We start from the raw sequence: 18,121 nt of genomic DNA on the forward strand, positions 1-18,121 counted from the left end.
CTGAGTTTTCAAACAACTACTTACATGACACAGTGATTTTACTTGTATTCAGTATTGCTCAGTTTTCAAAACCAGGCAAAGAAAACAGTCACATTAAAAAAAAATGTACAAAAATACTGAACAGAAGGATGGATAAACAAATTGTGGTATGTCCATACACTGGGATATTATTCAGAAATTGAGGAACAAACCACTACAACCCCATTGATAAATCTCCAAAATATAATGCTAAGTAAAAGATGAGTAGTTACTATGAGTAATTACCATGTGGTTCGTTTGAATGACCATGAAAACTAAAATGCCTGAAATTATGATATAAAAACTGGAACAGTAATTGTCTCTCTGGGCAGAGGGCTAGGAGGTGAGGGTAATGTTGGACTTGGCGTAGTAATATTCTATACTTTGAAAGAGGTTTTAGTTACACGGGTGTAGAAACACATCAAAAATCATCAAATGATACACAAGATATGTGCATTTTGCCTTATAAGTTGAACAAAAAAGTCATTAAATATTGAACCCTGGTTGATAATATTCATAGTTTTGAGGTGAACAGCACTGAGACTGCAATTAACTTTAAAATGCATCAGAGTAATGATATAGATTAGTAGGTAGAGAGGTGAAAAGTAAAGAAAGCAGAATTATAGAAACTAGATGCTAAATATATGGGTATTCACTGCACACCTCTTTCAAACTCTATTTGGAAATTGCCATAATTAAAATATTAGGAAAAAAATTAGGCATCACTGTTTTCCTTTTTCCTTTGTGTTGCTCCCCAAAACTTAAGAGTTGAAATGAAAAAACCAACAAAAATATTGGCTACAGCTCTCTCAATGAACAAGGCTCTGATGTTCTGCTTGCTATTCTGTTTAAGCCAGCACTCCATGATAATTTAACATGGAAGTGAATGACTTCCTTACCCAGAAAGGACTATATTCTCACAGTGAAGAACAAGCATGCAAAGCAATGATGGAAGTGCGCTGGCCAGGGATACATGATGAACCTGCTATATGAGAGCCCTGCTCACAGACCTTCCCCGTGGCAGCGAGCAAACAGTACAGGTTCTTCCTCTACAAAAAGGGACAAGTAGATATAGTGATTAACTACAAGGTTTTGAAGTCAGGGGCATGCATCTAAGTTTGCATTTGGGCTCTCCCTGCCATTAGCTTTCTTTCCCTATCAATGTTATTGAACTTTTTTCCATGTTTTGGTTTCATCATTTACCAAATGGACGAATTATTTGACATTTACTCTTGAAGGTATTCTGAGGAATAATGAAGTACTGAGGTTATTATTATCACACGCAGACACACACAGAACTGGAGAAGAGAGAACAGGAATGGATTAAGTGTGATGGAATTTAAAGAAAAGTAAAGTTTTAGAGCAGAGGATAATGACAAAATAAGCTAGAAAGAATCAAACTATCAGACTGCACAATTCCTGGTTTTCCCATGACTGCCTTTTTATTTTCTTTTTTGTACTATGTGGGTTACAGAAGTACTTTTCCCCCTTGAACATTAAAGCGGTGACAGCAATGATTATTCCTAAGCACAGGTCTGAATAAAAAGCCATACTATGGAATATTTTACTCTCCCTGCAAATCTCCTCACAACCTTCTCATAAATAAATGGGGCTAGAGTCAAGAAAACTATGTTAAATCCCTCCTTTACTGTTTGGACTGTTCCCAAATCATTCATCATGAATACAGGAGGATGGGGGCTTCTCTTTGGCATATATCTTAGGGAGGTCTGGCAGGGTTAAGGGAAAGAGACAAAGGAGCCTGTGCTCAAATAGCCAGGGTATTTTTGCCAATCTAATGCTTTTAAAAATACATGCACAGTATACTTTTGTCAGGAAATCCTCAGGATGCTTACAGTGAAGGTGGTGAAAATTGCTTAGGCAGCTCAAAATCGTATCTAGAGCTTTTTGCAGAACAGTGTTCTGACAAGTGAAGATGAGAATATCCATCTCTAGATCTTAAACTCAGTGACCCTGAGAATTGGCAGTAATTTTTTTTAAATTGGATTGGAATCGAGTAACTCTTTAAATGTGAGTGGTATCTATTTCCATTCTATCAGTATTTCTGGGCAAAGAGGATGACGTTGTACAGGCCAATTTGAGGGCAAAAATATCTTGGTCCCAGGGAAACTAGGCATGCTGTATAAGAGTCACAAAATTCATGATAGATTGCTCTGTGCAATTGCTCTTAAGGATTCCATGTCCTATTTTAAATCTTTGAAATGAAACTTTATGCCACAGGGTCGTCAATGAGAGGAAAGGGTAAAGGAAAAATATAAAATAAGGCTGAAGCAAGACAGCACATCTGTTACGGTATGAATGGCTCTTACAAATTCTCTTCCTTTCACTCAGAAATGTCTTATTGTTAACTGTTTTATTTGGGTGGGGTATACATTATTTATGGGGTTTAGAGTAGAAGGCCACCATGTTTTATCTTTTTCTGGCTTTTATGCTTGAAAAAACAATGCTAAGTTGTGGTTGTGTCAAGATAACTTTAAGTGAAAAGTACATTTTAAAATTTCTTTAATTAAACATGATCAAAGGCACCCTTAAAGCATTTGAATGAGCATTTTGCTAGTTATATGGCACTGTCTATATTCTTTTAACATGGCTATTGGCTCAATGAACCTGTTGTTGGTTCAACAGTTCCTTCTGCTATGAACGACCAAAATTTTCCACTCTTTGAAACTTAGTGTTTTACTATATACAGATGAAACACACCTGTTTCTGATATACAACCACTTTCAATTTTTGTTAACTGAAAAAATTCATGAAATGGAAAAAATCTGTGTACTCCTTTCTGGTGTAAAATATAATTTGGAGATTCATGTTGTTGATTAAAAAACAGTGAGCACCTACTGTGCGCAGAAGGCACTGTGGGATTAATTCAACAAATCTGAACATGTTTATGGAGCACTAACTCTGGGCCGAGCCCTCTTGCACCATCTGAAAGGTGGGTTATGAAAATAAAACAAAGCAAAAATACAGAGACAAACACCAGTAACAAGCAGGGAAGGAAGCGGGATAGAGTGTGCTGGGGGGTGGCCTGACTATTAGATAGGATGACCAGAGCATTTGGTATTGGGGGAAACAAGATTATAATGGGGAAAGGTGAAGAAAGATTGGGAAGAAAATGAAGGTGCAGACAATATAGTTCATTGTGGAATTTCTTTCCCAACAGAGGGAGCAACAAGGGCCTTGAAGTGGAGGAACACTGAACACTTGAAGAAGAGGCCAGTGATGCCATAGCTGAACACCTGGAGTGGGAAGAAGCACAGATGAGTTCATAGAGGTAACAGGGAGCCAAATTATAGTAGGTCTTGAAAGCCATTGAAAAGGCTTTGTTTTTACCACGAGCAAGATAGGAGCCTTTGGAGGGGTTGAATAAGAGAAAGCATTATCTAAGTTTTTAAAAAATTACTTATTTCAATTCATTTTTATTGGAGTATAGTTGCTTTATAATGTTGTTAGTTTCTGCTGCTGCTAAGTCGCTTCAGTCGTGTCCGACTCTGTGCGACCCCATAGACGTTAGCCCACCAGGCTCCGCTGTCCCTGGGATTCTCCAGGCAAGAACACTGGAGTGGGTTGCCATTTCCTTCTCCAATGCATGAAAGTGAAAAGTGAAAGTGAAGTCGCTCAGTCGTGTCCGACTCTTAGCGACCCCATGGACTGCAGCCCACCAGGCTCCTCCATCCATGGGATTTTCCAGGCAGGAGGACTGGAGTGGGTGCCATCGCCTTCTCCAGCAAAGTAAATCATCTATACACATATCCCCTCTTTTTTTATTTCCTTCTCCTTTAGGTCACTACAGAGCACTGAGTAGAGTTCCCTGAGCTCTACGGTGGGTTCTCATTAGTTATCTATTTTATACATACTATCAGTATTGCACATATGTCAATCCCAATCTCCCAATTCCTCCCACCAGCCCCCTTCACGTTGGCATCCATACATTCGTTCTCCACATCTGTGTCTCTATTTCTGCTTTGCAAGTAAGATCATCTATACCATTCTTCTAGATTCCATATATATGCATTAATATACATATTTGTTTTTCTCTTTCTGACTGGCTTCTTATTTGCTTTGCTCCGTATAACACTCTCTAGGTCCATCCATGTCTCTAGGCCCAGCTAATTTTGTTCCTATTGGAACAAAGAGGCTGAGTGATATTCTATTATATATGTAATACATCTTCTTTATCCATTCCTGTGTTGATGGACATTTAGGTCTCTTCCTTGTCCTGGCTATTGTATGCAGTGCTTCAGTGAACACTGGGGTGCATGCATTTTTTTTGAATTATGGTTTTCTCCAGGTCTATGCTCAGTAGTGGGATAGCGGAGTCATATGGTAGTTCTGTTTTTAGTTTTTTGAGGAACCTCCATACTGTTTCTTTATAGTAGCTATAGCAATTTGCATTCCAGTCAACATTGTAGGATGGTTCCCTTTTCTCCACATCTTTTCCAGCATTTGTTGTTTGTAGATGTTCTTGATGATGGCCATTCTGACCACTGTGAGGCGATACCTCATTGTAGTTTTGATTTGTATTTCTCTAATAGTGATGTTAAGCATCTTTTCATGTGGTGTTGGCCATCTGTTTGCCTTCTTTGGAGAAATGCCTATATAAAAGTCTCCTGCCCATTTTTTGACTGAGTTTTTTTTAATATTGAATTGCAGGAGCTATTTGTATATTTTGGAGATCAATCCTTTGTCAGCAAATATTTTCTCCCATTCTGAGGGTTGTCTTTTCATCTTGTTTATGGTTTTTTTTAGCTGTGCAATACCTTTTAATTATTCCTAAATCAGTATAGTTGCCCTGTTGCATACACACACACAGTAGTATGTGTATGTAGAGACAGAGAAATCAGTCAGCAAGCCACTGAGTATACCAGATGAGAGATAATTATGGCTTGGGTCAGGGTCATAGACATGAAATGCCTAGAAGTAGATTCTGGATATATATTTGAGATTTGCAGAATTTACTGAAAGATTGTATGCATAAATTAAGAGAGAGATGAATCAGTGATTCTAAAATGTCAGTTGCCATTTATTACAGAAGAGAAGGTAGGAGGTAAAGCAAGTTTTGAGGGATGGCAATGGGGGTAGGGATTGGGATTTCTGTTTTGGACACATTTCACAGGAGATGCCAAGTGAGGAGGCAAAGTGCAGATGACTCAGCATGTAGGTGGGGAGAACCATCGGGAGCTGAGGTCAAGGTCCAGGCTGGACACACATATTTGGGAGTCATCAGCATTGAGATGATATTTAAAGCTGTAAAATTCCATAAAATCATCTTGGGAGTGAGTGGATATTGATCAAGTACCAAAACGAAGCTTTACTAAATAGTGAAGAATCCAGACTGATAAGCTAGAACCCAAAGAGGGGGAGGGAATGAGACACCAAGAAGAAATGGCCAGTGAGCGAGGAGGAAAACTGAGAAAGCATGAGGTCCTAGAAGTCAAGTGGCGAAAAAAAAAAAATGGAATGAGGATTATAGAAACAATTCTTAACCTTATAAAGATACAATGATATAAAAGTATTTCAAATTTAGTAGAGTAAGTGGTAAGTGCTACAAAAGATCTGTATTTCTGGCTGCTACAGTCGCTTACAAAAGGGATTCCTGACCCTCAGTTCATGAGAGGCCTGCATGGAGTGGGCAGCATTTACACCCAATGTTGAGGGATGTGTAGAAATTTGATTGGTAGAAGTGGAGGAATAGAAGACAGTTGTATCAGAGGGAACCTTTTACTAAGAAGCTCAGAGAAGGGAAAGGATGAGGTATATTTGAGGAACAGCGAGTAGTCAAGCTGGCCTGGGGTGGAGAATGTCCAGACCACTTGCTGCACACATCTAGGGCGGGTTGCCAGGGGCTGATAAAGATGCTCAGATTTTGTTATGTGGTTTTTGTTTCTTTACCAACTCTTCAAAGCAATGGGTATAAGAAGTTTTAACCCTGAACCTTTCTTTTCAATCCTTTCTCCCAATCTCTCACCTACCAAATCTTGTCTTCTCATCTGTAAATACAGTAACAGTCATGCACAAACTCTATCTGTTTAGCAACTGTGGAGTTCTTGTTCTAAGGTAACTCTGGTAGGAGAAAAGAGAGTAACATGTGCAAAAATAATCACTGTAGTAGGAGTTGCTTCTGTGTTCCAATTCTGAAGTTGGAGGAAAAGGGTAGAGAGAGAAATAAGAATAAGATAAGGCTCATTCTTTGAACAGTTGCACCAATTTCTGAGGTCACTTTGCCTTAATAGCTGGAAAATAGAAAATTCATGCTATATATTTGGAATTTGGCCCAGCACAATCTGACCTGTGCCCCAGTGCCATGGAGACGAGAAAGTTGTGTTGCCAGCATCCAGATACAAAATTCCTTAAAAATAACAGTCGTCACCTCTGGGGCCTGATCAACTTATGGCACTGAAGAAAAAGAAACATGAGGAGGAATCACATGAGATTTTCTTCTCAGTAACAGACAGGAAACATATTAACAGATTCCATGCCTCAAAAAAATGAACATGGTAAATTTTCTTATAGATATTTTCATGTGAATTTTAATTTTAGGGTCAATTTCATGAGTTTTCCCCCCTCATCTTTGTATTCCCAGTGACTTAGTGGGATGAACTGAGTCAGAGGACCTATTATCCATTTCGAACTCAGTCACCAGTTTAAGCCCCCTGGTCTCTTTGCACTTCATGGGTCTTATTTGCAAAATTAAGGGAGGGGACACTGGTATAGAAGAAAATGGGAAAGTCATCCTAAATCTGTAGGATTTGGAGTCATACATATTTGGTAGCTATAGGATGCTGTGCAAACTACTGAGTGTCTCAATTTCAGTTGCTGAAACACAGATTGGAAAGAATAACAGCTCTCACCCAGTGCTGTGATGAGGATTAAAAGAATTCATGTACAGAAAACTTCTGGCACATAGTAGATCCTCGAATAAATACTCATTTCCTTCCTTCTCTTAATTTGACCATTTTAGTTCCAATATAACGTCAAGCACTTATTTTGCAGAATATTTTTTGAAAGAAATTACAGAATTTACCACTATTTGTTGTTTTGAATTTTTAGGAAATGGCATCCGCAGCCTCTACGTTTAGGGTGAAAAATAAAGAATTTGCCCAGAGCGCGTACTACCTGAACAGTGAGGAGAAAACTGGTATTCCCCTCGGGAGATTTAAGATTATTTGGGGAAAAAAGAGGAAGGAAGGAAAGGAGGAAGGAAGTTAGTTGATAAATAGTTTTAAAGTCTATAAATTTAAAATAAACCAAATAAGAGAAAGAAGAGTATTTGTTCCACTGTCCTTCCCATTAAGATGTAGGTTAGGTACTGGGGCTGGCATGACACAAACATCTATCTTCTTCGTAAAATGGAAAAACAAATTTTATGAAAATGAGTGAGTTAACAGCAGGAATGTCAGCTCAGTCAATGACTCAATGCTCTTGTAAAAGGAAGTGTATACTTTACTACTTTGGCCTTTCTATATTTTTCTTATTTTGTCTGACTACATATTGCAGACATTCTTTTCAGTTAGCAAGTAGTCTAATTTGCAGCTGCTTTTATAAAACCAAAGCTTCCCTCCTACAAATGAAAATGTTCAAGTCCTTCGATCTCTAGTATCGTAAGGTTTGTTATTTCAGACATGTAAAACACCCAGAGCACGAAGAAAACACAATGAATGGCCACCATCCCTCAGCGCCATCCATTATTCAGCCATTTCAGTTTTGTCACACAGTATGAAATATAAATGGAGAAAGAGAGGAAGGGAGACAAAGCAGTAATTTACGCCTGTCTAGAAAGTTTGGCACTGCAGCCCCAAGTACAGGGAGCCATTTACAGGAGAAAAAGCGTAACCAGAGACTATGGAAGTGTGGAAGGTGAGATCATCCACCAGCAGCAATCTTTCAAATTCATAGACACTTGTGGATTCATGAGGTGAGAATGAGCAGTGCAGAGGACTGCGAAATTCATTTCCAGTGTTTGACTTTGTTAACACACATTCTCAAGCTGTCTTTGTTATGAGATAGCGTTCAACTTCTTAGTGAAAAAAAATCCGTATAGAAAATATCCCCATTAATTGGAAATAATAATAGTGTCAAACATAAAAAAGACCACAGGACTATTTATGTAATTCTAAAGTATTATTTAAAAGAGAAATATATATATATATATATTTATAAATACATATAAAATATATAATATATATTCTTTTAAATATATAATTATATATTTTATATATTATATAATTATATATCTCCTATATATAATTATATGTGTGTGTGTGTGCATATATATATTTATTTAGGAGAAGTTTGCACTAATCATCTTTTTTTAAAAAAAATCTTTACCTGAATTTTTAAATGATTAATTTGAATTAACTAATTGTAATTTATTTGAATGTATTTGTCTTCATTAAGAATAATCAAAACTTGTCTTGAAATGTCTTTTAACTAAACTTTTTTCCAAGGCAGAAATAAATCCATCAGTGATTTAATAGGACAAGAAAAGTAATTTATGGAATGAAGCAATGATCCATTACCTTTCTCACATCTTTCTCACAAAGCCTTGCATAGATATTATGTCAATTTCAAAATCAGAAGAAGGAAATGCTAATATATGTTAGTAGTTTCTCTAGAAACTGGCAAATCAAAATCTAGGAATGAAACGATGAGAGTGTGAAAGTGTTAGGGGGTGAGAGAGGGAAGAAGAGGTAGCATCAATTATAGCTTTTGGGGTCTGAGTGTGTACCAGAAAAATTAAAATAACATGTGTCAGTAAAGTGTCATTTGTTCTGAAGGACTTGCCTGACAATTCAGAGATTTTAAAGTAGTTCCTCTTCTGGTGTCTGCTTCCTGGTGGGTGAGGTTGGTCGAGATTTGTGCCATTATCCCCTTGCTAGGGAGTCTGATTTGGAGAAGGCAATGGCAGTCCACTCCAGTACTCTTGCCTGGAGAATCCCAGGGACGGAGGAGCCTGGTGGGCTGCCGTCTATGGGGTCGCACAGAGTCAGACACGACTGACGCGACTTAGCAGCAGCAGGGAGTCTGATTGGTGTGGTGCTGACCAGAGCCTGCCAGCATGTAGCGCAGGGTCTGCTTTGCTCTGTGGGTGTCAATGCGCCTGTCAGGGGTGGGGTCTTGGAGGAGAGGCCTCCAGGTCTGGTGCTTAGCTGTGTCTGTAATCTGCAGCGAGGTAGGCAGATTGCAGCACTCCCCTGGGGAGAACAGCCACTGAGTAGTCCTCCCCTGGAGCTGCTCACCTGTGAGTGTGCTCTGCTGTGTCCCCATCACCCGTTGTGCCAGCTCACCAAGTGTGCTGTAAACATGCGGCCTTACGACTACACATGATTAATCCACGTGATTAAATTAGGGGTAAGATGAGGAACATCTGAAAGGATAAGCAAGGACTTTAGCTGTCTAATCCAGAGCTTTTCAGATATTAAAGTGCACAAGTCACTTGGGATCTCATTAAAATACAGACTGCGAATCAATTTGGGGTGGGACTCAAGATTCTATCTTTCTCCTAAGCTCCCAGGCCATGCCAATGCTGCTGATCTGTGAAGCACACCTTAATTAGCAAAGCCTCAGATCATGACACAGGAAGAAAGTTTATCAGAGAAGTTGCATCTAGAGAAGTCTGAACATCACATGATCTTTCTTAGCACCCTTATTCCCACTCAGTTCTTTGCAATGGAATCTACTCTAAAAAAACATAAACAAAAGTAACACATTCAAATAAACACAATATGATATTTTTACTAAAGCAAATAAATGCATTATTTAGCTCAGTTCTCAAAAGAGCCTGTGAACTAAATGCTTTTATTGGGTTGGCCAAAAAATTCATTCAGGTTTTTCCATAACCTGAATGGAGAAATCTGAATGACGTTTTTGGCCAACTCAATATTATTTTGACTTTACAGAAAAAGAAACAGCCTTGGGGAATTTAATTAAGGCAAAACCACATATGCAAAATTTAGAAACAGTTCTGAATTTGGCAAAGCTTCACTCCAGAGCCTAAATATTCTAGTCAGTTTTACTACAATTGTCAAATTATGCTATTGCATTCTTAGTTATTTTGCAAACAAAGCACTAGACAAAAGAGACAGTAGGGATACAAAGATGTAGGAACTTTGGGATATACCATCTTCATTGACAGCTTCTAGAACAGGAGGGGCACAGGAATAAATTACTCTTGACATTAGCAATCTTACATGCGTGGTGAATAGAAGAAGCATTGATGCAATAAATCATCTCTTTCAAGACCTAGAATGAATACAAGAAGAGAGTAAGATACTGGATTCAGCTCCGTAAGCTAAAGAATGGACAAAAATATTCTAGATAAGGACATGCTGGAGCCTCCACAGCCCTGAACATGTGGGATAACCCTTAAAGCTCCACGTCTGAAAAAATAGCCCTTAGATTTTAAAATCCCTAAAGGACTTTTACAATATGAAGGATTTACTATATGAAGGGTATACTATTAAACATTTTATGCATTCTGTTATTTTTAAAGAGTATAATCCTTCCCCTAAGGTGTGCTGGCTCCAGGGTCTTTGAACAAGTCTAGACAAGAATTAACCAGGAGCCATCATTTTCATTATAAGTATGTTATAATTATGTTTGCTTATTTCACACTGTTTAATATACTCCCTCCTGTTAAACTACAGCAAAGGCCTTTAGCACCTGTTGCTTATTTCTGCCAGACTGAAAGTATTCCTTTCTCTTTATTATTCGTGTGTAAGGATAAGATGGAACTTGCCAAGAGTTGTCATTCTTGAATGCACCTGCCAAGTGTCAGATACTTTAATAGCTGAAATGCTTATAGCATATGCTGTGGTTGCTGCAGCTACCAACTTCCAGTGCCCAGAATTTCACAAGAGATGGAATACATGAAGGATGACAGATTCATTCCTTGATACACACGTATGTGACTATGTGCCCATGGGTATACACCACACTTATATAACACATCCCCAGGTCAGCTTTGGAGGAGAATATTTCTTAAAGTAATTTACTACCTTACATCTTCAACTTAAAAAAAAAAAAAGAAAGAATAAATCCCTTGGACTATACTTACTTATTTGTTGGCAGTTGCTCGACCAGACTGGCATCAGCCTGAGTACTAAAAAAAATAAAATAAAATTGAGTTTTGGCTTACAAGGTAGCACCCCACATCCTTTTTTGGTAAGTTCTTTTCTGGTGATGCCTAATACATTCCCCACTCTTCTGTTAGGTCTTCAGTCCATCTAGATAAAAGTGAGGACTGCACAGCCGCAGTGATTGAGGGGCGGGGCTGGAATAGATGTCTTATCCTCCATACGGAGGTCCCAGTGGGGTGAAGATGGAAAGGAATGCATCCTTGTTCCAATTTACTGTCTCCTGCCAGTTCTGTCAGATCTTATCAGAGGTGCCCAGTGGAAAGGGGAGAGGGTAGAAACGGTTTTCTAGAATGCTGACATGGGACTAAAGCCAGGAAAGATGGAGTGATGATGGTTCTGCGTTCCTTGCTTTACCACATTCCCAAGGACAAGTGAGGCCTTCCACGCTTTTTTCCAGTTTCCCAGGAGCCCATGTGTTTCATGTTTACTTCCCCTGCCCATGTATATATAGCTGGCAGAACATTAACCTCCCTCTCCTTGACGGATATTAAAAAAAAAATCTATGTAACATACAAGAAAACAACTCTGCAGCAGGAAGCAGTCTTATTTTATGAACACCCTTCTTCAGGTAACATCAAGATAGTACAGTTTAGACAATTAATTTTCCCTTTAGAAACACTAGAGTGCAATATTCCTGGACCTCTTTCCCTCTCTTTCTCCCTCTTTTGCTTTCACTGTACCTCTCTTTCATGTATGAAATTACCACTCAGAGCTCAAGCTGCTTGATAATTAAAGAATAAATTAGACATCTCAAGGTCTTTAATATTTGAATAAACATGAGTTTAGTTCATGAATAGCAAGCTTTCACAAACCAAGTAGTCAAGAACCTTGTTGGCATAGCACCTGAATGGAACCAAGGGCTCTTTCTCAGAGGTAGAATTTCCCATATAAGTAAGTCTACAAACCTCTTCACTGATAATTCATTATACCTTCTGGAAAGGGCTGTCTTGCTGTGTAGGGCTATAGTCAAGCAATTTTTCTTTTCCTAAGTTAACTTATACCCTGGTAAGTAATCCTTCTTGGATGTGAGTCAGTCACAAGGAGGATTTTTCTCAAAGGTTCCTGGCACATTTAATTTATAATTGATGCCACCGATGACATAAAAACAGAAGTGCATTATACTTAAGGACAAAAAAGATTCTTCAGGTATACTCAGAGTGAGCTCATTTTTGCCAGTGAAGAAATAGAGCACCTGCAGGTAAGTGGTCTATGTTCCCATGGGCTCTGCTACCTGTTAATAATAGTATTATTGGATCATTACCTAGGAAAACAACCCTAGGAAAAAAGTCAAAGCTCATGGCTTTCAGCAGACTCAGAAAAACACATAGGGAGCAGAGTTCTAAACTCTGCCTTTCAGAGCCTAGGCTGCTGATCAAAGAATTCCAAAGAGAATTCTGTGCGCTGTCACTGATAAAATTTAAAAGGAGATTAGAGACCTGTTTCCAGCCGGAATAATTTGAAAGCTCTGACATGTACCATTATACTGTGTGATGAACATTTCCAGAAGAATAAGATGTCTGTTTTGACCTGTGCAGTGTAAAAAAACACGTTGAAGAGAAGGACAGAGGATTATTTTTATACAGATACCAGAAAGCTGCCCTCCTTATTGAGAAAGTATGGCAGGCTGAATTTTTGTCTTTAGTTTCCTTTGTAATTTGAAAGTCCTCCCAGATAAAACTTTGCGGTATACAACTTGGTTTTGACATCCTGGCTTTTTGCCTCTAACTGTTTATAAGTCATGCAAGGAAGTCATCTATCTTGACCAATATGGCTTAGACATATTTTCCATGTTAATTACACATGTTTGGACTGACATTGCAGTGATACAATTTCATTGTTTAAAACAACAGAGTGGATGGCTCTTCAGCTCAACAAGTATAGGTAAAAATTCTTCCTAGGGTAGATGGAACAAGTCTGGAAATTATATAGGCACAGGCACTAGTGGCTGAAACCCCAGGGACTAAGAAGCTGATAATTCTGCAATGATCCCTTGTTTCAATTAAAAGCATGTTGGAAAACTATGACATAGTTATCAAAAAAATTACAATTATAATAATATATGTGTTAGACACTCCCACAAGATTGGTATCCTGAAAATAATCAGCAGTTGAAAAGGAAGCAGAAGCATTTTAACTCCGACCCAATGGAACTATTCACATTTTGGCTGTGTTTTTGAGCAGGACCTCCACATTTTTTTACACTCACCAGAACACCAGCAGTTAACCCCGTAATGGCCAACTGCTAGTTATTACCCTACATTTGGTCCGCAGCTGCATGGCTCTGCTCACTTTATTGTCGTTTCAGCCCTCAGCCCATTAGATGCCTGGTGACCGCTTGCATGCAGAGGGGCCTTTGGTTAACTGAATCCCCATCAGGATCACAGCTGTTGTAAAATATGCGGTGACAAAAATATCCATGTGCAATGCATGGCAGATAAATCTGCAAGCCAATTTAAGCAAAACCTGAAAAACAAATGAGGGGACTAGTCAAACGCTCTGGCTTCTGAACATTACAAACTACATTTCCTTTATTTGGGGGGAATATGTTTCCTAAAATGCCAGCATTCCCCTCTCAGTGTAACAGATGACTGGGGCTAAATTTCAAAGTGATAGGCCCAGTTAAGCAAAAACTACACTTTTCCACCTTCCTTCACTCAGCAGTAAGAGAATGAATGTCATGTTCAATTATCCAAACAGATTCCTGACTTTGGCATAATGCTCACATCAGCATTAGGTATTTATTCACAGTGTGCCTCCACTCAAACACCAAACCCGTGTTTCAGTTTCTTTCCGCCTGGACGCCTAGCACAGGGGTTGCATATGTGCAAGCGTGTCCTTCCACAGCGGCTGGCAACAGCTGAGCTTCCAGTCCGGCCCATCGCACAGCGGGCCCTGAAAGCAGCCTGCAGGTAACTATGGTGGCTGTTACAGTGTCAACCCATTGTCCAGTTGTGACACTGAGAGACTGTGCTCATTCTGTTTCATATTGCTACCTGCAAGCATTTAAAAATAGGAAGAAGACAAGGAAATAAACTACCCCCAAAGCAGGATGAAATAGTTTCTCAATTGGTATCACTAAATGTCACTCCTTTGTCATTTTGTCAAAAGTGAAAATCAGGTAACAAACGTGACCTGAGACTCCCTTAGGTCTAACTAAATTTAAATTCACAAAGTGGGAATTGTTTCTGCTTCTAACTAATCTAAAATTTGGTTTGTACCTGCATGTGTTGATTGAATGAACTCCTCTCCCACATGTATTCTGTCCATTCACTCAATTGTTGAGATGTTCCTTAACAGATTTTTCTCCTCCATTAACTTATTCTGACATGTTGTAAGTACCCACTATGTGCCAGGCACTGGGGATGAAATACTAATGAGTCACAGCTCCTGCATGCAAAGAATCTAGCATTCAGAGGCATAGAATCTCTCAAATGTAGGAGAGGGAAGATTCTCTTTATTCCCCTTCCACCCATGGACAGAGGAGCCTGGTGGGCTACAGTCCATGGGGTTGCAAAGAGTCAGACATGACTGAGCGACTAACCACAGCACACATGAATCCTCCACCTTCTCTGCTGCCATAAATTACACAAATGAGAGGGAAGAGCACCATTAGTTACTAAATACTTTTAGCTGTTTCCCCAACTTGGTTAGGTAGGAGAGAACTCATGGTTATATTACCTGTGCACTGATGGATGGCCTGTTGATTTCTTAGTAATGGTCACTGGGAAAAAAGATTTTTTTAAAACTTAAAACTAAAAATTATCAGTTAGATACCTGGAGCACAGCCAATGTTTTATGTGCAGGGAGTTAAAAAATACAGTGTGATTTATACATTCTATCTTTAAGGAATAGCCTTGTCAGGTCAAACAAGGTTATGACAAATAATTTAAAAATAGAATGGATTACAATTCGTTTATCTGTATATCTATGTATGATGGGGAAAAGTATGCATATGAAAGCTCCTGGTTTTTAGCATTGTCAAAGTAAACTTAATAATTAGTTTAGATTCTCATAGTCTCACGTCATGTTGCTCTATTTCTTGCTGTTTTTCAGAGGCTCCCCTCCATCCATAAGATAAAGCACTGGAAGGGCTGTGTGGGATCCATGCGTGAGTGCAGCTCTGCTACACGAAGCCGGTAAGCTTACCAAAGATTTGATCGAAGTCAGTGAATTCCAAGCCTCTTTGCTCTATTTCTCCCTTGTGAAAGTGTGTGGAAGTGTTAATCACTTAACCTAGTCACTCAGTTGTGTCTGACTCTTTGTGACCCTATGGACTGTAGCCCCCAAAGCTCCTCTGTCCATGGATTTCTGCAGGCAAGAACACTGGAATGGGTGGCCATTCCTTTCTCCAGGGGATCTTTCCAGGGATCAAACCCACGTCTCCTGCATTACAGGTAGATGCTTTACTGCCTGAGCCACCAAGGAAGCTCATTCTCTCCTTGGGCCCATATTTTTCTCCCCATATTTCAGTTTTCTTCTTGTGTCTCCTCTCTGTTGGTTAATGTTATGCTGTTATTTGAAGGCAGATCATGGTTCATAAACTAGAGGTTTTCTATAAAGTTAACAAAAATAACTTTACGGATTTGAATGTGAACTTCTATCTGACCAAGAAGACTGATAAGATACATCCCTTTACACTAAATATATAAACTTGGAGCCAAGGGCTAAGGATTTCCCCCACCTCTAGTGAAATCAGTTCAGTTCAGTTCAGTCGCTCAGTCGTGTCTGACTCTTGGCGACCCCATGAATCGCAGCAAGCCAGCCCTCCCTGTCCATCACCAACTCCCGGAGTTCACCCAAACTCATGTCCATCATGTCGGTGATGCCATCCAGCCATCTCATCCTCTGTCGTCCCCTTTTCCTCCTGCCCCCAATCCCTCCCAGCATCAGAGTCTTTTCCAATGAGTCAACTCTTCGCATGACGTGGCCAAAGTACTGGAGTTTCAGCTTCAGTCCTTCCAATGAACACTCAGGACTGCTCTCCTTTAGAGTGGACTGGTTGGATCTTGCAGTCCAAGGGACTCTCCAGAGTCTTCTCCAACACCACAGTTCAAAAGCATCAATTCTTCAGTGCTCAGCTTTCTTCACAGTGAAATAAGAAAGTATAATAGTAAACACTTTCTGAACTTGTTTCAAGCTTTTAAGAAAATTACAATAGCTCATTTCTTATACTTATCATAATAGAGGAGAAACGAATATGTGGCATTCAGTGTAGTCCAAAAATTACTTATTGTTGTATGCATGTGTGTGTATATATCCTAATAGCATATATACATGTATTACTATATACAAACATATATGTATATACATTATTAGATATTTTAAGTACAAAGGAAAATGAGATACTCTTATACATAAAGTTACTACTAATCACAGGAGAAGTAGAAAATGAGCCAAGAGCTTAATCATGATACAGAAAGGTTCTAAGCAGAAGGAAAAGTATCATAAAATATATATATTGGAGAAGGGAATGGCAACCCACTCCAGTATTCTTGCCTGGAGAATTCCATGGACAGAGGAGCTTGGTGGGCTATAGTCCATGGGGTCACAAAGAGTTGGACACGTCTGCGTGACTAACACACACACATATATGTATATATAAGGATGAGCACCTGGCCCATACCAGATAAGCTCTCAAGAGGCAAGCAAACTAACTCTTAAAAGCTAAATTTAAGAAATCAAAGAAAAAGGCATATCATAGACTCTTACTTCCAAGGAAATAGTTTATGAAAAGAACAGACGCATAAAACATGTTGAATTTTAAGGAACCACAAATTACTCAAAACAAAATGCAAGAGATGGAAAGACGGAAGAGACTAGACAAGAGAGCTAGAACTGATCAAGAGGGCTTTAGATACCAGATTAGTAGGGTCTGGGATTCATTAGGTGATGAAGATGCATTAAGAAATTTATGAAAAAGATCATGATGAACTAATAAGGGCCTATGCTAAGCACTATTTGCCATGAGCAGGAAAAAGAAACATACTGAATATATTCAGGAAATAAAATCAATAGGATTTCACATAGAAAATATAGAGGAAAAGCTGGTATTAAATGTGATTTTCAAGTTTTGTCTTGAGTTAGAAGTTTGTTGATAGATTTTACTACTTGAAATAAGAAACGGAAAAGGAATCTGATCAAAAGCACAGGTGGAAGCTTAAGGCGTAAATGGTAATAAGGAATAACATATCTAAAACTACTGAGGCGATAAGAAAAAGTAAAAATATAAATGAGTTTGTGTACTCATCAATTTTCTCTCAAGTTAAATAGAGTTTTGCAGGCTGGCGGACAACATCTATCTAAAAGAAATTTAAATTGAATCTGAAAGTCAACCCTTTTAAACTGAAGAAATAATCCATATTCTAGGAAAGAATGATAACTAAGAAAAGTATTTTCTAAGAGTTCTAACTACAGCATTTTTTTGTTTTAGAAAACATTACATCTGTACCATTACCTGAAACTAGATTGTTTTTAAGTAACATATTAGCTTTGCATTCCACTTAAAAGTGAAAATACTATGCAAAAGAATCTTATAAATATTGGAAATTATACATTTTATGAGCTATTATCCAACCGTTAATTACAAAGAAAATTTATAGGCCTGCCATTTATATGAGAGGGAGAGATGAAATGGTAATAATATGAGAGAGAGACAGAGAATAATATAAGAAAATATCTATACACATTTAATAAAAATGAAAGTTAAAATAATTTGACATCATTGTTTATCAGTTGGCAAAGTTGAACAAATGTAAGAAAACAAGCACTTTTAAATACTCTCAATGGATATAAAGAGATTTCTTATATAGCAGTTTAAAAATATAGATTAAAACCTTTAAATTTTACACACCCTTTTTATGAAGCATGTTATTTATAAATTGAGTATATTCAAGAATTAAGCTGTATACACATATATATGTATACACACACACACGTAGATAGATAGATCGA

At 38.4% G+C, this 18,121-nt stretch overlaps 1 long non-coding RNA gene across 1 annotated transcript; it reads right to left on the reverse strand.

Annotated features, from left to right (window-relative positions):
* Window positions 1–10,132: 10,132 nt before the first annotated feature.
* On the reverse strand, window positions 10,133–14,625 carry LOC105004522. The gene is made up of 3 exons (XR_827229.1): window positions 13,377–14,625; window positions 11,090–11,134; window positions 10,133–10,275 (listed from the first exon to the last, which is right to left on the reverse strand). It is a non-coding gene; the product is annotated as an uncharacterized LOC105004522 (long non-coding RNA).
* Between the last annotated feature and the right edge of the window lie 3,496 nt (window positions 14,626–18,121).

The sequence above is a fragment of the Bison bison genome, unplaced genomic scaffold, assembly GCF_000754665.1.
Source record: "Bison bison bison isolate TAMUID 2011002044 unplaced genomic scaffold, Bison_UMD1.0 scf7180017864479, whole genome shotgun sequence".
Classification (NCBI taxonomy): Eukaryota; Metazoa; Chordata; class Mammalia; order Artiodactyla; family Bovidae; genus Bison; species Bison bison.